The sequence below is a fragment of the Equus przewalskii genome, chromosome 11 (genome assembly GCF_037783145.1).
Source record: "Equus przewalskii isolate Varuska chromosome 11, EquPr2, whole genome shotgun sequence".
In the NCBI taxonomy this organism is placed as follows: Eukaryota; Metazoa; Chordata; class Mammalia; order Perissodactyla; family Equidae; genus Equus; species Equus przewalskii.
In genome coordinates, this window is record NC_091841.1 from 31,388,657 (window position 1) to 31,409,421 (window position 20,765).

The window sequence follows — 20,765 nt, forward strand, 5'->3', positions numbered from 1 at the left end:
TCACCCATCTACCCCAGAATCTCCTCCTGTTCTCCTCCTCCACCACCCTCCTCCTCTTTTCTCCTCTATCCTCCTCCCTCCTCCTCTCTCTCCCTCCTCCTCATCCTACCCCTCCTCCACCTGCAATCTCCTCCTCCTCCTCCATCGTTCCCCATCCGCCCCTCGCTCATCTACTCACCTCCCTCTTCCTCTCCTCCTCCTCCTCTCCCTCCTCCACCTCGGGCCCAGTTGTCCAACCTCTGACCTCAGCCTCCTCCCACGGGCAGGGGCAATGCGAGCAGCACCCTCACCCCATGGACCGGGGACGGCTGTCTGAGCCCGGCTCTCCATCGGGGCTCGGGGCTCGGTGTCACCTCGCCTACAGCCAAGGGAGGCCCGTGGCACCACCCCTGGCGGCCACTGTCCCCAAAGTCACGCTCACCTGACTGACCAGTCGCGGGCGCGAGCTGCGCCTCCTCCACGAACTCGACACTCGCGTCGAGGTGGGCAGTGCGAGACGGCAGAGCCGCTCACAGAGGGCACGAGTGCCTCCAACTGCTAGGGACGAGAGCAGACAGGTTGCCGGGCAGCGGGCGGAACTTGGGGGCGCTGCCGTTCCACCCGACAATGGGGCCCCCGGGTCAGCGTGCGGGTCAGCGGAGCTGGGCCCGAGTTAGCCCTTAACCCCTGAAGGTCAAGGGCCCCAGGCGGAGGGTCCCGTCACCACGCAGGGACGGGTCAGGAGGGAGAGGAGTAACATGGTCGGCAAAGCACCCGGGCGCACATGACCACGGTCCCCTGGGGGATGAGCCCCGTCCCCAGAACCCTGGCCATCCTTCCCTCCTCCGCTCCCCCCTGCCTGTTGGCTGTACGTGGAGCCGACTGGCGTCCATGTTGCACACCTTCCGTCTGCAACTCAAACTCAGTACAGCACGTTCCCACACCAGCCTCATCCAGCTTCCCCGCGGTTTCCAGTCTGACGACCGACCCAGGCCTCACAGGGCTACGACCTCCACTGGGACCCCACCCTGGCCTCTCACTGCCTGCTCTGGGCCTGCCTGGGGCCTCTGCTCTTCCTCTCTCCTCCTGCTCCATCCTCCTTCACCCTGCCCCTGCATCCTCCTCCACCCTCCTCCGCCTGCCCTTTCTCATCTGCCCTCCTCCTCTCCCTCTCCCTCTCCTCCTCCAACACGCGCCCCCTGCTCCGCTCTCCTCCATCCTTCCCCACCCTCCTTCATGTCCTCCAGCCTTCCCGTCTGCTTCCTCCAGCTTCACATCCTCTTTCTCCTGGTTCTCCTTCGGCACCGTCTCACCCGCCACCTCCGTCCATCTCGTCCCCCTCCTGGGCCGCCCTCCCCATCCTCTCTCATCACTCCTTGATCCTCCTCCTCCCACGTTCGCCATCCTCCTTCTCTCCTCCTCCACGTCCATCCACCATTTCTCTCCTACCCCTTGATCTTCCTCCTCCATGCTGCCCAGTCATCCTCCTCCTCCTCGTTTCAAAGGGACTCCAACCTCTTTCATACTCCTCCTGTCCCTACTGCCCTGCTCCACCCTCTCCTCCTCCACCTCCTCCACTATCCACCTCATCCTCCTCCTTTTGGTCCTCCCCACGCTCTCTCATCACTCCTCAGTCCTCCTCCTCCTCCTTCCATCTCCCCCATCCTCCTTCTCCTCCTGCCCTTCCAGCTACGTCCTCCTTCCTCCTCCTGCGTCTTCCTTCTCCATCCTCTTCCATCCTCCTGGTGCTACTCAATCATCCCCATCCACCCACTGCATCCACCCCCTCCTCACTCATCACTCCTCTCTCCTCCTGCTCCTCCTCCTCGACTCCCCTCGTACATCCACCCCCTAACCCTCCTCCTCCTCCTCCTCCATGGATTCCTCCATGTTGGTCAACCGTCCTCCTCCTCCAGCTCCATCCTCCTCCACCTTACTCCCCCTTCCACCCCCCTCCCCTACTTACCTCCTCCTCCTCTTCCTCCTCCTCCTCCATCCTCCCTCTCCTCCATCCTGCAGATCGTCCATCCTCCCCCGCTGTCCTCTGCATCCTCCTCCTCTACCTCCTCCGCGACTGCCCTGTTCCTCCTCCTCCTCCTCCTCCTCCTCCTCCTCCCCTCTTCCTCACCTATTCTCCTCCACCCTTTCCTTCGGCTCCTCCATCTGCATCATCCCTGCTCTCTTCTTCCCTCCCCCTCCTCCTCCGGCATCCCTCTCCTGCTCACCCATCTACCCCAGAATCTCCTCCTGTTCTCCTCCTCCACCACCCTCCTCCTCTTTTCTCCTCTATCCTCCTCCCTCCTCCTCTCTCTCCCTCCTCCTCATCCTACCCCTCCTCCACCTGCAATCTCCTCCTCCTCCTCCATCGTTCCCCATCCGCCCCTCCCTCATCTACTCACCTCCCTCTTCCTCTCCTCCTCCTCCTCTCCCTCCTCCACCTCGGGCCCAGTTGTCCAACCTCTGACCTCAGCCTCCTCCCACGGGCAGGGGCAATGCGAGCAGCACCCTCACCCCATGGACCGGGGACGGCTGTCTGAGCCCGGCTCTCCATCGGGGCTCGGGGCTCGGTGTCACCTCGCCTACAGCCAAGGGAGGCCCGTGGCACCACCCCTGGCGGCCACTGTCCCCAAAGTCACGCTCACCTGACTGACCAGTCGCGGGCGCGAGCTGCGCCTCCTCCACGAACTCGACACTCGCGTCGAGGTGGGCAGTGCGAGACGGCAGAGCCGCTCACAGAGGGCACGAGTGCCTCCAACTGCTAGGGACGAGAGCAGACAGGTTGCCGGGCAGCGGGCGGAACTTGGGGGCGCTGCCGTTCCACCCGACAATGGGGCCCCCGGGTCAGCGTGCGGGTCAGCGGAGCTGGGCCCGAGTTAGCCCTTAACCCCTGAAGGTCAAGGGCCCCAGGCGGAGGGTCCCGTCACCACGCAGGGACGGGTCAGGAGGGAGAGGAGTAACATGGTCGGCAAAGCACCCGGGCGCACATGACCACGGTCCCCTGGGGGATGAGCCCCGTCCCCAGAACCCTGGCCATCCTTCCCTCCTCCGCTCCCCCCTGCCTGTTGGCTGTACGTGGAGCCGACTGGCGTCCATGTTGCACACCTTCCGTCTGCAACTCAAACTCAGTACAGCACGTTCCCACACCAGCCTCATCCAGCTTCCCCGCGGTTTCCAGTCTGACGACCGACCCAGGCCTCACAGGGCTACGACCTCCACTGGGACCCCACCCTGGCCTCTCACTGCCTGCTCTGGGCCTGCCTGGGGCCTCTGCTCTTCCTCTCTCCTCCTGCTCCATCCTCCTTCACCCTGCCCCTGCATCCTCCTCCACCCTCCTCCGCCTGCCCTTTCTCATCTGCCCTCCTCCTCTCCCTCTCCCTCTCCTCCTCCAACACGCGCCCCCTGCTCCGCTCTCCTCCATCCTTCCCCACCCTCCTTCATGTCCTCCAGCCTTCCCGTCTGCTTCCTCCAGCTTCACATCCTCTTTCTCCTGGTTCTCCTTCGGCACCGTCTCACCCGCCACCTCCGTCCATCTCGTCCCCCTCCTGGGCCGCCCTCCCCATCCTCTCTCATCACTCCTTGATCCTCCTCCTCCCACGTTCGCCATCCTCCTTCTCTCCTCCTCCACGTCCATCCACCATTTCTCTCCTACCCCTTGATCTTCCTCCTCCATGCTGCCCAGTCATCCTCCTCCTCCTCGTTTCAAAGGGACTCCAACCTCTTTCATACTCCTCCTGTCCCTACTGCCCTGCTCCACCCTCTCCTCCTCCACCTCCTCCACTATCCACCTCATCCTCCTCCTTTTGGTCCTCCCCACGCTCTCTCATCACTCCTCAGTCCTCCTCCTCCTCCTTCCATCTCCCCCATCCTCCTTCTCCTCCTGCCCTTCCAGCTACGTCCTCCTTCCTCCTCCTGCGTCTTCCTTCTCCATCCTCTTCCATCCTCCTGGTGCTACTCAATCATCCCCATCCACCCACTGCATCCACCCCCTCCTCACTCATCACTCCTCTCTCCTCCTGCTCCTCCTCCTCGACTCCCCTCGTACATCCACCCCCTAACCCTCCTCCTCCTCCTCCTCCATGGATTCCTCCATGTTGGTCAACCGTCCTCCTCCTCCAGCTCCATCCTCCTCCACCTTACTCCCCCTTCCACCCCCCTCCCCTACTTACCTCCTCCTCCTCTTCCTCCTCCTCCTCCATCCTCCCTCTCCTCCATCCTGCAGATCGTCCATCCTCCCCCGCTGTCCTCTGCATCCTCCTCCTCTACCTCCTCCGCGACTGCCCTGTTCCTCCTCCTCCTCCTCCTCCTCCTCCTCCTCCCCTCTTCCTCACCTATTCTCCTCCACCCTTTCCTTCGGCTCCTCCATCTGCATCATCCCTGCTCTCTTCTTCCCTCCCCCTCCTCCTCCGGCATCCCTCTCCTGCTCACCCATCTACCCCAGAATCTCCTCCTGTTCTCCTCCTCCACCACCCTCCTCCTCTTTTCTCCTCTATCCTCCTCCCTCCTCCTCTCTCTCCCTCCTCCTCATCCTACCCCTCCTCCACCTGCAATCTCCTCCTCCTCCTCCATCGTTCCCCATCCGCCCCTCCCTCATCTACTCACCTCCCTCTTCCTCTCCTCCTCCTCCTCTCCCTCCTCCACCTCGGGCCCAGTTGTCCAACCTCTGACCTCAGCCTCCTCCCACGGGCAGGGGCAATGCGAGCAGCACCCTCACCCCATGGACCGGGGACGGCTGTCTGAGCCCGGCTCTCCATCGGGGCTCGGGGCTCGGTGTCACCTCGCCTACAGCCAAGGGAGGCCCGTGGCACCACCCCTGGCGGCCACTGTCCCCAAAGTCACGCTCACCTGACTGACCAGTCGCGGGCGCGAGCTGCGCCTCCTCCACGAACTCGACACTCGCGTCGAGGTGGGCAGTGCGAGACGGCAGAGCCGCTCACAGAGGGCACGAGTGCCTCCAACTGCTAGGGACGAGAGCAGACAGGTTGCCGGGCAGCGGGCGGAACTTGGGGGCGCTGCCGTTCCACCCGACAATGGGGCCCCCGGGTCAGCGTGCGGGTCAGCGGAGCTGGGCCCGAGTTAGCCCTTAACCCCTGAAGGTCAAGGGCCCCAGGCGGAGGGTCCCGTCACCACGCAGGGACGGGTCAGGAGGGAGAGGAGTAACATGGTCGGCAAAGCACCCGGGCGCACATGACCACGGTCCCCTGGGGGATGAGCCCCGTCCCCAGAACCCTGGCCATCCTTCCCTCCTCCGCTCCCCCCTGCCTGTTGGCTGTACGTGGAGCCGACTGGCGTCCATGTTGCACACCTTCCGTCTGCAACTCAAACTCAGTACAGCACGTTCCCACACCAGCCTCATCCAGCTTCCCCGCGGTTTCCAGTCTGACGACCGACCCAGGCCTCACAGGGCTACGACCTCCACTGGGACCCCACCCTGGCCTCTCACTGCCTGCTCTGGGCCTGCCTGGGGCCTCTGCTCTTCCTCTCTCCTCCTGCTCCATCCTCCTTCACCCTGCCCCTGCATCCTCCTCCACCCTCCTCCGCCTGCCCTTTCTCATCTGCCCTCCTCCTCTCCCTCTCCCTCTCCTCCTCCAACACGCGCCCCCTGCTCCGCTCTCCTCCATCCTTCCCCACCCTCCTTCATGTCCTCCAGCCTTCCCGTCTGCTTCCTCCAGCTTCACATCCTCTTTCTCCTGGTTCTCCTTCGGCACCGTCTCACCCGCCACCTCCGTCCATCTCGTCCCCCTCCTGGGCCGCCCTCCCCATCCTCTCTCATCACTCCTTGATCCTCCTCCTCCCACGTTCGCCATCCTCCTTCTCTCCTCCTCCACGTCCATCCACCATTTCTCTCCTACCCCTTGATCTTCCTCCTCCATGCTGCCCAGTCATCCTCCTCCTCCTCGTTTCAAAGGGACTCCAACCTCTTTCATACTCCTCCTGTCCCTACTGCCCTGCTCCACCCTCTCCTCCTCCACCTCCTCCACTATCCACCTCATCCTCCTCCTTTTGGTCCTCCCCACGCTCTCTCATCACTCCTCAGTCCTCCTCCTCCTCCTTCCATCTCCCCCATCCTCCTTCTCCTCCTGCCCTTCCAGCTACGTCCTCCTTCCTCCTCCTGCGTCTTCCTTCTCCATCCTCTTCCATCCTCCTGGTGCTACTCAATCATCCCCATCCACCCACTGCATCCACCCCCTCCTCACTCATCACTCCTCTCTCCTCCTGCTCCTCCTCCTCGACTCCCCTCGTACATCCACCCCCTAACCCTCCTCCTCCTCCTCCTCCATGGATTCCTCCATGTTGGTCAACCGTCCTCCTCCTCCAGCTCCATCCTCCTCCACCTTACTCCCCCTTCCACCCCCCTCCCCTACTTACCTCCTCCTCCTCTTCCTCCTCCTCCTCCATCCTCCCTCTCCTCCATCCTGCAGATCGTCCATCCTCCCCCGCTGTCCTCTGCATCCTCCTCCTCTACCTCCTCCGCGACTGCCCTGTTCCTCCTCCTCCTCCTCCTCCTCCTCCTCCTCCCCTCTTCCTCACCTATTCTCCTCCACCCTTTCCTTCGGCTCCTCCATCTGCATCATCCCTGCTCTCTTCTTCCCTCCCCCTCCTCCTCCGGCATCCCTCTCCTGCTCACCCATCTACCCCAGAATCTCCTCCTGTTCTCCTCCTCCACCACCCTCCTCCTCTTTTCTCCTCTATCCTCCTCCCTCCTCCTCTCTCTCCCTCCTCCTCATCCTACCCCTCCTCCACCTGCAATCTCCTCCTCCTCCTCCATCGTTCCCCATCCGCCCCTCCCTCATCTACTCACCTCCCTCTTCCTCTCCTCCTCCTCCTCTCCCTCCTCCACCTCGGGCCCAGTTGTCCAACCTCTGACCTCAGCCTCCTCCCACGGGCAGGGGCAATGCGAGCAGCACCCTCGCCCCATGGACCGGGGACGGCTGTCTGAGCCCGGCTCTCCATCGGGGCTCGGGGCTCGGTGTCACCTCGCCTACAGCCAAGGGAGGCCCGTGGCACCACCCCTGGCAGCCACTGTCCCCAAAGTCACGCTCACCTGACTGACCAGTCGCGGGCGCGAGCTGCGCCTCCTCCACGAACTCGACACTCGCGTCGAGGTGGGCAGTGCGAGACGGCAGAGCCGCTCACAGAGGGCACGAGTGCCTCCAACTGCTAGGGACGAGAGCAGACAGGTTGCCGGGCAGCGGGCGGAACTTGGGGGCGCTGCCGTTCCACCCGACAATGGGGCCCCCGGGTCAGCGTGCGGGTCAGCGGAGCTGGGCCCGAGTTAGCCCTTAACCCCTGAAGGTCAAGGGCCCCAGGCGGAGGGTCCCGTCACCACGCAGGGACGGGTCAGGAGGGAGAGGAGTAACATGGTCGGCAAAGCACCCGGGCGCACATGACCACGGTCCCCTGGGGGATGAGCCCCGTCCCCAGAACCCTGGCCATCCTTCCCTCCTCCGCTCCCCCCTGCCTGTTGGCTGTACGTGGAGCCGACTGGCGTCCATGTTGCACACCTTCCGTCTGCAACTCAAACTCAGTACAGCACGTTCCCACACCAGCCTCATCCAGCTTCCCCGCGGTTTCCAGTCTGACGACCGACCCAGGCCTCACAGGGCTACGACCTCCACTGGGACCCCACCCTGGCCTCTCACTGCCTGCTCTGGGCCTGCCTGGGGCCTCTGCTCTTCCTCTCTCCTCCTGCTCCATCCTCCTTCACCCTGCCCCTGCATCCTCCTCCACCCTCCTCCGCCTGCCCTTTCTCATCTGCCCTCCTCCTCTCCCTCTCCCTCTCCTCCTCCAACACGCGCCCCCTGCTCCGCTCTCCTCCATCCTTCCCCACCCTCCTTCATGTCCTCCAGCCTTCCCGTCTGCTTCCTCCAGCTTCACATCCTCTTTCTCCTGGTTCTCCTTCGGCACCGTCTCACCCGCCACCTCCGTCCATCTCGTCCCCCTCCTGGGCCGCCCTCCCCATCCTCTCTCATCACTCCTTGATCCTCCTCCTCCCACGTTCGCCATCCTCCTTCTCTCCTCCTCCACGTCCATCCACCATTTCTCTCCTACCCCTTGATCTTCCTCCTCCATGCTGCCCAGTCATCCTCCTCCTCCTCGTTTCAAAGGGACTCCAACCTCTTTCATACTCCTCCTGTCCCTACTGCCCTGCTCCACCCTCTCCTCCTCCACCTCCTCCACTATCCACCTCATCCTCCTCCTTTTGGTCCTCCCCACGCTCTCTCATCACTCCTCAGTCCTCCTCCTCCTCCTTCCATCTCCCCCATCCTCCTTCTCCTCCTGCCCTTCCAGCTACGTCCTCCTTCCTCCTCCTGCGTCTTCCTTCTCCATCCTCTTCCATCCTCCTGGTGCTACTCAATCATCCCCATCCACCCACTGCATCCACCCCCTCCTCACTCATCACTCCTCTCTCCTCCTGCTCCTCCTCCTCGACTCCCCTCGTACATCCACCCCCTAACCCTCCTCCTCCTCCTCCTCCATGGATTCCTCCATGTTGGTCAACCGTCCTCCTCCTCCAGCTCCATCCTCCTCCACCTTACTCCCCCTTCCACCCCCCTCCCCTACTTACCTCCTCCTCCTCTTCCTCCTCCTCCTCCATCCTCCCTCTCCTCCATCCTGCAGATCGTCCATCCTCCCCCGCTGTCCTCTGCATCCTCCTCCTCTACCTCCTCCGCGACTGCCCTGTTCCTCCTCCTCCTCCTCCTCCTCCTCCTCCTCCCCTCTTCCTCACCTATTCTCCTCCACCCTTTCCTTCGGCTCCTCCATCTGCATCATCCCTGCTCTCTTCTTCCCTCCCCCTCCTCCTCCGGCATCCCTCTCCTGCTCACCCATCTACCCCAGAATCTCCTCCTGTTCTCCTCCTCCACCACCCTCCTCCTCTTTTCTCCTCTATCCTCCTCCCTCCTCCTCTCTCTCCCTCCTCCTCATCCTACCCCTCCTCCACCTGCAATCTCCTCCTCCTCCTCCATCGTTCCCCATCCGCCCCTCCCTCATCTACTCACCTCCCTCTTCCTCTCCTCCTCCTCCTCTCCCTCCTCCACCTCGGGCCCAGTTGTCCAACCTCTGACCTCAGCCTCCTCCCACGGGCAGGGGCAATGCGAGCAGCACCCTCGCCCCATGGACCGGGGACGGCTGTCTGAGCCCGGCTCTCCATCGGGGCTCGGGGCTCGGTGTCACCTCGCCTACAGCCAAGGGAGGCCCGTGGCACCACCCCTGGCGGCCACTGTCCCCAAAGTCACGCTCACCTGACTGACCAGTCGCGGGCGCGAGCTGCGCCTCCTCCACGAACTCGACACTCGCGTCGAGGTGGGCAGTGCGAGACGGCAGAGCCGCTCACAGAGGGCACGAGTGCCTCCAACTGCTAGGGACGAGAGCAGACAGGTTGCCGGGCAGCGGGCGGAACTTGGGGGCGCTGCCGTTCCACCCGACAATGGGGCCCCCGGGTCAGCGTGCGGGTCAGCGGAGCTGGGCCCGAGTTAGCCCTTAACCCCTGAAGGTCAAGGGCCCCAGGCGGAGGGTCCCGTCACCACGCAGGGACGGGTCAGGAGGGAGAGGAGTAACATGGTCGGCAAAGCACCCGGGCGCACATGACCACGGTCCCCTGGGGGATGAGCCCCGTCCCCAGAACCCTGGCCATCCTTCCCTCCTCCGCTCCCCCCTGCCTGTTGGCTGTACGTGGAGCCGACTGGCGTCCATGTTGCACACCTTCCGTCTGCAACTCAAACTCAGTACAGCACGTTCCCACACCAGCCTCATCCAGCTTCCCCGCGGTTTCCAGTCTGACGACCGACCCAGGCCTCACAGGGCTACGACCTCCACTGGGACCCCACCCTGGCCTCTCACTGCCTGCTCTGGGCCTGCCTGGGGCCTCTGCTCTTCCTCTCTCCTCCTGCTCCATCCTCCTTCACCCTGCCCCTGCATCCTCCTCCACCCTCCTCCGCCTGCCCTTTCTCATCTGCCCTCCTCCTCTCCCTCTCCCTCTCCTCCTCCAACACGCGCCCCCTGCTCCGCTCTCCTCCATCCTTCCCCACCCTCCTTCATGTCCTCCAGCCTTCCCGTCTGCTTCCTCCAGCTTCACATCCTCTTTCTCCTGGTTCTCCTTCGGCACCGTCTCACCCGCCACCTCCGTCCATCTCGTCCCCCTCCTGGGCCGCCCTCCCCATCCTCTCTCATCACTCCTTGATCCTCCTCCTCCCACGTTCGCCATCCTCCTTCTCTCCTCCTCCACGTCCATCCACCATTTCTCTCCTACCCCTTGATCTTCCTCCTCCATGCTGCCCAGTCATCCTCCTCCTCCTCGTTTCAAAGGGACTCCAACCTCTTTCATACTCCTCCTGTCCCTACTGCCCTGCTCCACCCTCTCCTCCTCCACCTCCTCCACTATCCACCTCATCCTCCTCCTTTTGGTCCTCCCCACGCTCTCTCATCACTCCTCAGTCCTCCTCCTCCTCCTTCCATCTCCCCCATCCTCCTTCTCCTCCTGCCCTTCCAGCTACGTCCTCCTTCCTCCTCCTGCGTCTTCCTTCTCCATCCTCTTCCATCCTCCTGGTGCTACTCAATCATCCCCATCCACCCACTGCATCCACCCCCTCCTCACTCATCACTCCTCTCTCCTCCTGCTCCTCCTCCTCGACTCCCCTCGTACATCCACCCCCTAACCCTCCTCCTCCTCCTCCTCCATGGATTCCTCCATGTTGGTCAACCGTCCTCCTCCTCCAGCTCCATCCTCCTCCACCTTACTCCCCCTTCCACCCCCCTCCCCTACTTACCTCCTCCTCCTCTTCCTCCTCCTCCTCCATCCTCCCTCTCCTCCATCCTGCAGATCGTCCATCCTCCCCCGCTGTCCTCTGCATCCTCCTCCTCTACCTCCTCCGCGACTGCCCTGTTCCTCCTCCTCCTCCTCCTCCTCCTCCTCCTCCCCTCTTCCTCACCTATTCTCCTCCACCCTTTCCTTCGGCTCCTCCATCTGCATCATCCCTGCTCTCTTCTTCCCTCCCCCTCCTCCTCCGGCATCCCTCTCCTGCTCACCCATCTACCCCAGAATCTCCTCCTGTTCTCCTCCTCCACCACCCTCCTCCTCTTTTCTCCTCTATCCTCCTCCCTCCTCCTCTCTCTCCCTCCTCCTCATCCTACCCCTCCTCCACCTGCAATCTCCTCCTCCTCCTCCATCGTTCCCCATCCGCCCCTCCCTCATCTACTCACCTCCCTCTTCCTCTCCTCCTCCTCCTCTCCCTCCTCCACCTCGGGCCCAGTTGTCCAACCTCTGACCTCAGCCTCCTCCCACGGGCAGGGGCAATGCGAGCAGCACCCTCACCCCACGGACCGGGGACGGCTGTCTGAGCCCGGCTCTCCATCGGGGCTCGGGGCTCGGTGTCACCTCGCCTACAGCCAAGGGAGGCCCGTGGCACCACCCCTGGCGGCCACTGTCCCCAAACTCACGCTCACCTGACTGACCAGTCGCGGGCGCGAGCTGCGCCTCCTCCACGAACTCGACACTCGCGTCGAGGTGGGCAGTGCGAGACGGCAGAGCCGCTCACAGAGGGCACGAGTGCCTCCAACTGCTAGGGACGAGAGCAGACAGGTTGCCGGGCAGCGGGCGGAACTTGGGGGCGCTGCCGTTCCACCCGACAATGGGGCCCCCGGGTCAGCGTGCGGGTCAGCGGAGCTGGGCCCGAGTTAGCCCTTAAGCCCTGAAGGTCAAGGGCCCCAGGCGGAGGGTCCCGTCACCACGCAGGGACGGGTCAGGAGGGAGAGGAGTAACATGGTCGGCAAAGCACCCGGGCGCACATGACCACGGTCCCCTGGGGGATGAGCCCCGTCCCCAGAACCCTGGCCATCCTTCCCTCCTCCGCTCCCCCCTGCCTGTTGGCTGTACGTGGAGCCGACTGGCGTCCATGTTGCACACCTTCCGTCTGCAACTCAAACTCAGTACAGCACGTTCCCACACCAGCCTCATCCAGCTTCCCCGCGGTTTCCAGTCTGACGACCGACCCAGGCCTCACAGGGCTACGACCTCCACTGGGACCCCACCCTGGCCTCTCACTGCCTGCTCTGGGCCTGCCTGGGGCCTCTGCTCTTCCTCTCTCCTCCTGCTCCATCCTCCTTCACCCTGCCCCTGCATCCTCCTCCACCCTCCTCCGCCTGCCCTTTCTCATCTGCCCTCCTCCTCTCCCTCTCCCTCTCCTCCTCCAACACGCGCCCCCTGCTCCGCTCTCCTCCATCCTTCCCCACCCTCCTTCATGTCCTCCAGCCTTCCCGTCTGCTTCCTCCAGCTTCACATCCTCTTTCTCCTGGTTCTCCTTCGGCACCGTCTCACCCGCCACCTCCGTCCATCTCGTCCCCCTCCTGGGCCGCCCTCCCCATCCTCTCTCATCACTCCTTGATCCTCCTCCTCCCACGTTCGCCATCCTCCTTCTCTCCTCCTCCACGTCCATCCACCATTTCTCTCCTACCCCTTGATCTTCCTCCTCCATGCTGCCCAGTCATCCTCCTCCTCCTCGTTTCAAAGGGACTCCAACCTCTTTCATACTCCTCCTGTCCCTACTGCCCTGCTCCACCCTCTCCTCCTCCACCTCCTCCACTATCCACCTCATCCTCCTCCTTTTGGTCCTCCCCACGCTCTCTCATCACTCCTCAGTCCTCCTCCTCCTCCTTCCATCTCCCCCATCCTCCCTTCTCCTCCTGCCCTTCCAGCTACGTCCTCCTTCCTCCTCCTGCGTCTTCCTTCTCCATCCTCTTCCATCCTCCTGGTGCTACTCAATCATCCCCATCCACCCACTGCATCCACCCCCTCCTCACTCATCACTCCTCTCTCCTCCTGCTCCTCCTCCTCGACTCCCCTCGTACATCCACCCCCTAACCCTCCTCCTCCTCCTCCTCCATGTATTCCTCCATGTTGGTCAACCGTCCTCCTCCTCCAGCTCCATCCTCCTCCACCTTACTCCCCCTTCCACCCCCCTCCCCTCACCTCCTCCTCCTCTTCCTCCTCCTCCTCCATCCTCCCTCTCCTCCATCCTGCAGATCGTCCATCCTCCCCCGCTGTCCTCTGCATCCTCCTCCTCTACCTCCTCCGCGACTGCCCTGTTCCTCCTCCTCCTCCTCCTCCTCCTCCTCCTTCTTACTATTTTACTTTTCTTATTCATATTTTTTTTTTTTCATTTTCTACATTACAAATTTTTTTTACATTTTTTTTATTTTTTTTTTTTATTATAATTTTTTATTATTTATTATATTTTTTTTTTAAACTCCACTCTTTCATACTCCTCCTGTCCCTACTGCCCTGCTCCACCCTCTCCTCCTCCACCTCCTCCACTATCCACCTCATCCTCCTCCTTTTGGTCCTCCCCACGCTCTCTCATCACTCCTCAGTCCTCCTCCTCCTCCTTCCATCTCCCCCATCCTCCTTCTCCTCCTGCCCTTCCAGCTACGTCCTCCTTCCTCCTCCTGCGTCTTCCTTCTCCATCCTCTTCCATCCTCCTGGTGCTACTCAATCATCCCCATCCACCCACTGCATCCACCCCCTCCTCACTCATCACTCCTCTCTCCTCCTGCTCCTCCTCCTCGACTCCCCTCGTACATCCACCCCCTAACCCTCCTCCTCCTCCTCCTCCATGGATTCCTCCATGTTGGTCAACCGTCCTCCTCCTCCAGCTCCATCCTCCTCCACCTTACTCCCCCTTCCACCCCCCTCCCCTACTTACCTCCTCCTCCTCTTCCTCCTCCTCCTCCATCCTCCCTCTCCTCCATCCTGCAGATCGTCCATCCTCCCCCGCTGTCCTCTGCATCCTCCTCCTCTACCTCCTCCGCGACTGCCCTGTTCCTCCTCCTCCTCCTCCTCCTCCTCCTCCTCCTCCCCTCTTCCTCACCTATTCTCCTCCACCCTTTCCTTCGGCTCCTCCATCTGCATCATCCCTGCTCTCTTCTTCCCTCCCCCTCCTCCTCCGGCATCCCTCTCCTGCTCACCCATCTACCCCAGAATCTCCTCCTGTTCTCCTCCTCCACCACCCTCCTCCTCTTTTCTCCTCTATCCTCCTCCCTCCTCCTCTCTCCCTCCTCCTCATCCTACCCCTCCTCCACCTGCATTCTCCTCCTCCTCCTCCATCGTTCCCCATCCGCCCCTCCCTCATCTACTCACCTCCCTCTTCCTCTCCTCCTCCTCCTCTCCCTCCTCCACCTCGGGCCCAGTTGTCCAACCTCTGACCTCAGCCTCCTCCCACGGGCAGGGGCAATGCGAGCAGCACCCTCACCCCATGGACCGGGGACGGCTGTCTGAGCCCGGCTCTCCATCGGGGCTCGGGGCTCGGTGTCACCTCGCCTACAGCCAAGGGAGGCCCGTGGCACCACCCCTGGCGGCCACTGTCCCCAAAGTCACGCTCACCTGACTGACCAGTCGCGGGCGCGAGCTGCGCCTCCTCCACGAACTCGACACTCGCGTCGAGGTGGGCAGTGCGAGACGGCAGAGCCGCTCACAGAGGGCACGAGTGCCTCCAACTGCTAGGGACGAGAGCAGACAGGTTGCCGGGCAGCGGGCGGAACTTGGGGGCGCTGCCGTTCCACCCGACAATGGGGCCCCCGGGTCAGCGTGCGGGTCAGCGGAGCTGGGCCCGAGTTAGCCCTTAACCCCTGAAGGTCAAGGGCCCCAGGCGGAGGGTCCCGTCACCACGCAGGGACGGGTCAGGAGGGAGAGGAGTAACATGGTCGGCAAAGCACCCGGGCGCACATGACCACGGTCCCCTGGGGGATGAGCCCCGTCCCCAGAACCCTGGCCATCCTTCCCTCCTCCGCTCCCCCCTGCCTGTTGGCTGTACGTGGAGCCGACTGGCGTCCATGTTGCACACCTTCCGTCTGCAACTCAAACTCAGTACAGCACGTTCCCACACCAGCCTCATCCAGCTTCCCCGCGGTTTCCAGTCTGACGACCGACCCAGGCCTCACAGGGCTACGACCTCCACTGGGACCCCACCCTGGCCTCTCACTGCCTGCTCTGGGCCTGCCTGGGGCCTCTGCTCTTCCTCTCTCCTCCTGCTCCATCCTCCTTCACCCTGCCCCTGCATCCTCCTCCACCCTCCTCCGCCTGCCCTTTCTCATCTGCCCTCCTCCTCTCCCTCTCCCTCTCCTCCTCCAACACGCGCCCCCTGCTCCGCTCTCCTCCATCCTTCCCCACCCTCCTTCATGTCCTCCAGCCTTCCCGTCTGCTTCCTCCAGCTTCACATCCTCTTTCTCCTGGTTCTCCTTCGGCACCGTCTCACCCGCCACCTCCGTCCATCTCGTCCCCCTCCTGGGCCGCCCTCCCCATCCTCTCTCATCACTCCTTGATCCTCCTCCTCCCACGTTCGCCATCCTCCTTCTCTCCTCCTCCACGTCCATCCACCATTTCTCTCCTACCCCTTGATCTTCCTCCTCCATGCTGCCCAGTCATCCTCCTCCTCCTCGTTTCAAAGGGACTCCAACCTCTTTCATACTCCTCCTGTCCCTACTGCCCTGCTCCACCCTCTCCTCCTCCACCTCCTCCACTATCCACCTCATCCTCCTCCTTTTGGTCCTCCCCACGCTCTCTCATCACTCCTCAGTCCTCCTCCTCCTCCTTCCATCTCCCCCATCCTCCTTCTCCTCCTGCCCTTCCAGCTACGTCCTCCTTCCTCCTACTGCGTCTTCCTTCTCCATCCTCTTCCATCCTCCTGGTGCTACTCAATCATCCCCATCCACCCACTGCATCCACCCCCTCCTCACTCATCACTCCTCTCTCCTCCTGCTCCTCCTCCTCGACTCCCCTCGTACATCCACCCCCTAACCCTCCTCCTCCTCCTCCTCCATGTATTCCTCCATGTTGGTCAACCGTCCTCCTCCTCCAGCTCCATCCTCCTCCACCTTACTCCCCCTTCCACCCCCCTCCCCTACTTACCTCCTCCTCCTCTTCCTCCTCCTCCTCCATCCTCCCTCTCCTCCATCCTGCAGATCATCCATCCTCCCCCGCTGTCCTCTGCATCCTCCTCCTCTACCTCCTCCGCGACTGCCCTGTTCCTCCTCCTCCTCCTCCTCCTCCTCCTCCTCCCCTCTTCCTCACCTATTCTCCTCCACCCTTTCCTTCGGCTCCTCCATCTGCATCATCCCTGCTCTCTTCTTCCCTCCCCCTCCTCCTCCGGCATCCCTCTCCTGCTCACCCATCTACCCCAGAATCTCCTCCTGTTCTCCTCCTCCACCACCCTCCTCCTCTTTTCTCCTCTATCCTCCTCCCTCCTCCTCTCTCTCCCTCCTCCTCATCCTACCCCTCCTCCACCTGCAATCTCCTCCTCCTCCTCCATCGTTCCCCATCCGCCCCTCCCTCATCTACTCACCTCCCTCTTCCTCTCCTCCTCCTCCTCTCCCTCCTCCACCTCGGGCCCAGTTGTCCAACCTCTGACCTCAGCCTCCTCCCACGGACAGGGGCAATGCGAGCAGCACCTCACCCGATAGACCGGGGACGGCTGTCAGAGCCCGGCTCTCCAACAGGCCTCGGGGCTCGGTGTCACCTCGCCTACAGCCAAGGGAGGCCCGTGGCACCACCCCTGGCGGCCACTGTCCCCAAAGTCACGCTCACCTGACTGACCAGTCGCGGGCGCGAGCTGCGCCTCCTCCACGAACTCGACACTCGCGTCGAGGTGGGCAGTGCGAGACGGCAGAGCCGCTCACAGAGGGCACGAGTGCCTCCAACTGCTAGGGACGAGAGCAGACAGGTTGCCGGGCAGCGGGCGGAACTTGGGGGCGCTGCCGTTCCACCCGACAATGGGGCCCCCGGGTCAGCGTGCGGGTCAGCGGAGCTGGGCCCGAGTTAGCCCTTAACCCCTGAAGGTCAAGGGCCCCAGGCGGAGGGTCCCGTCACCACGCAGGGACGGGTCAGGAGGGAGAGGAGTAACATGGTCGGCAAAGCACCCGGGCGCACATGACCACGGTCCCCTGGGGGATGAGCCCCGTCCCCAGAACCCTGGCCATCCTTCCCTCCTCCGCTCCCCCCTGCCTGTTGGCTGTACGTGGAGCCGACTGGCGTCCATGTTGCACACCTTCCGTCTGCAACTCAAACTCAGTACAGCACGTTCCCACACCAGCCTCATCCAGCTTCCCCGCGGTTTCCAGTCTGACGACCGACCCAGGCCTCACAGGGCTACGACCTCCACTGGGACCCCACCCTGGCCTCTCACTGCCTGCTCTGGGCCTGCCTGGGGCCTCTGCTCTTCCTCTCTCCTCCTGCTCCATCCTCCTTCACCCTGCCCCTGCATCCTCCTCCACCCTCCTCCGCCTGCCCTTTCTCATCTGCCCTCCTCCTCTCCCTCTCCCTCTCCTCCTCCAACACGCGCCCCCTGCTCCGCTCTCCTCCATCCTTCCCCACCCTCCTTCATGTCCTCCAGCCTTCCCGTCTGCTTCCTCCAGCTTCACATCCTCTTTCTCCTGGTTCTCCTTCGGCACCGTCTCACCCGCCACCTCCGTCCATCTCGTCCCCCTCCTGGGCCGCCCTCCCCATCCTCTCTCATCACTCCTTGATCCTCCTCCTCCCACGTTCGCCATCCTCCTTCTCTCCTCCTCCACGTCCATCCACCATTTCTCTCCTACCCCTTGATCTTCCTCCTCCATGCTTCCCAGTCATCCTCCTCCTCCTCGTTTTAAATGGACTCCAACCTCTTTCATACTCCTCCTGTCCCTACTGCCCTGCTCCACCCTCTCCTCCTCCACCTCCTCCACTATCCACCTCATCCTCCTCCTTTTGGTCCTCCCCACGCTCTCTCATCACTCCTCAGTCCTCCTCCTCCTCCTTCCATCTCCCCCATCCTCCTTCTCCTCCTGCCCTTCCAGCTACGTCCTCCTTCCTCCTCCTGCGTCTTCCTTCTCCATCCTCTTCCATCCTCCTGGTGCTACTCAATCATCCCCATCCACCCACTGCATCCACCCCCTCCTCACTCATCACTCCTCTCTCCTCCTGCTCCTCCTCCTCGACTCCCCTCGTACATCCACCCCCTAACCCTCCTCCTCCTCCTCCTCCTCCATGTACTCCTCCATGTTGGTCAACCGTCCTCCTCCTCCAGCTCCATCCTCCTCCACCTTACTCCCCCTTCCACCCCCCTCCCCTACTTACCTCCTCCTCCTCCTCCTCCTCCTCCTCCTCCTCCTCCCCTCTTCCTCACCTATTCTCCTCCACCCTTTCCTTCGGCTCCTCCATCTGCATCATCCCTGCTCTCTTCTTCCCTCCCCCTCCTCCTCCGGCATCCCTCTCCTGCTCACCCATCTACCCCAGAATCTCCTCCTGTTCTCCTCCTCCACCACCCTCCTCCTCTTTTCTCCTCTATCCTCCTCCCTCCTCCTCTCTCTCCCTCCTCCTCATCCTACCCCTCCTCCACCTGCAATCTCCTCCTCCTCCTCCATCGTTCCCCATCCGCCCCTCCCTCATCTACTCACCTCCCTCTTCCTCTCCTCCTCCTCCTCTCCCTCCTCCACCTCGGGCCCAGTTGTCCAACCTCTGACCTCAGCCTCCTCCCACGGGCAGGGGCAATGCGAGCAGCACCCTCACCCCATGGACCGGGGACGGCTGTCTGAGCCCGGCTCTCCATCGGGGCTCGGGGCTCGGTGTCACCTCGCCTACAGCCGAGGGAGTCCCGTGGCACCACCCCTGGCGGCCACTGTCCCCAAAGTCACGCTCACCTGACTGACCAGTCGCGGGCGCGAGCTTCGCCTCCTCCACGAACTCGACACTCGCGTCGAGGTGGGCAGTGCGAGACGGCAGAACCGCTCACAGAGGGCACGAGTGCCTCCAACTGCTAGGGACAAGAGCAGACAAGGTGCTGGGCAGCGGGCAGAACTTGGGGGTGCTCCCATTCCCCCCAAAATGGTGCCACCAGGTTGGCGTCCGTGTCAATGAAGCCGGGCTTGACCTCTTACTTAACCCCCGAGGTTCAAGCGCCCTTGGGAGACGATGCCATCATGCAAGGACAGGAGAAACCCTGGTGAGTGCTGGCCCCGGGTGTACATGCCCGCTGTTCCCAGCGCGCCAAGCCCCGTCCCCAGAGCCCTGACAGTCCTTTCCCCGTCTCTCCCCCTTCTTGGGATCCGTGCGTGGAATAGACTTATATTGACGTCTCAAACCTGCTATCCTGGATTAACAATCCGTACAGCCCGTTACCTCATCTGCCTCAGCCAACTTCCCTGACGTGCCCAGTCTGACTACCAGACCTGGGGCTCACAGGTGTCCCGCCTCCACTGGGGTGCCGTCCTGGTCCCTCACTGCCCGCTCTGTGCCTGCCTGGGGTCCCTGCTCTTCCTCTACGCTCCGCCTCCATCCTCCTTCATCCTCCTCCACCTCCACTTTTTCCTCTCTTCTCCTCATCTCTCTCTCCCTCTCCTCCTCCACCATGCTCATCCTGCTCCATTCTCTCCCATCCCCCTCCTCCTCCTTCTTCCTCCTTCTCCTTAATCTCCTCCTCCTCCCACCTCCTCCTCCTCCTACCCATCCACTTCCTCCTGGATCTTCCTCCTCCATCCTTCCCCATCCTCCTCCTAAATCTATTCCAACCCTTTCCATCCTCCTCCTTCTCCTTCTCCACCATCCCCTCCTCCAGCTGCATACGCCTCCACCACACTCCCCTTTCGCTCCTCCTCCATCCATCTGATTCTTCACCTCCTCCATTTTCCCTCTCCTCCATCCTCCCCATCTTGCATCTTCCTCCACTGTCCTCTGCATCCTACTCATCCACCTCCACCTCTAGCGCCATGTTCCTCCTGCCCCTCCCTCCCTTCCTCATCTATTCTCCTCCACTCTCTTTCTCCTTCTCCATCTTCTTCCTTCCCTTCCTTCTGCATCCCCCTCCTACTAATCCTTCTCCCCCATGCTCGCCCCCGTCCTCCTCCTCCACTATCCTCCTCCTCTGTTCTCTTCTATCCTCCTCCTTCCTCTTTGTCCTTCTCTATCTCCCTCCTCAACCTCTTACCCCCTCCTCATTCCAAAACCTACTCTTCCTCATCCATCCTCCCCACTTGCCACCTCCTCCTGCCTCTTCCTCCTCCTTCACCTCTGGGCATGTTTTCCGAGCACTAAATTCAGCCTCCACCCGTGGGCACCAGCACCATTGGCAGCCCCCACCCCATGGAGCTTGTGGGGGGCTGCCCCAGCTCAGCTTGCAATCAGGGCTCAGGGCTCGGTGTCACCTTGGCCACAGACAAGGGAAGCCAGTGCCCCCTGCACCACTGGTAGCCACTGTTCACAAAGTGGCCTGAAGGGAGGAGTGGACAGGCCTTGCTCACCTCTCCGAGCCGCGCCTCCTGTAGGAACACAACACTCACATGGAATTGGGCAGTGTGAGATGGCAGATTTGCTCACAGAGGGCACAACTGCCTTCAGCTGCTATGGACCAGAGCAGAGAATGCCGGGCAGCAAGCGGAACTTCAGAGCATTGCCATTCCACCCAACAATGGGGCTTCTGGGTCAATGTGCAGGTCAGTGGAGCCAGGCCTGACTTAGCCTTTAATCCCTGATGGCTAAGGGCCTCTGGTAGAGGGTCCTGTCACCAAGCAGGGACAGGATAGGTGGGGCAGGTGCTAGCGTGTGAGCAGTGGACCTGGGTGCACATGCCCGCTGTCTGGCTGGACAATCCCTGTCCCCAGAGCCCTCAGTGTACTTCCCTCCTCCTCTCCCTCTGCTTGGGAGCCGTGGGTGGAGAAGACCTATATTGTCGTTTCAAACCTCTTACCTTGAATTAAAAACTGGTACAGCAGGTTCCCATACACCCCTCACTCAGCTTCCCTGTGCTTCTCAGTCTGACGACCAGACC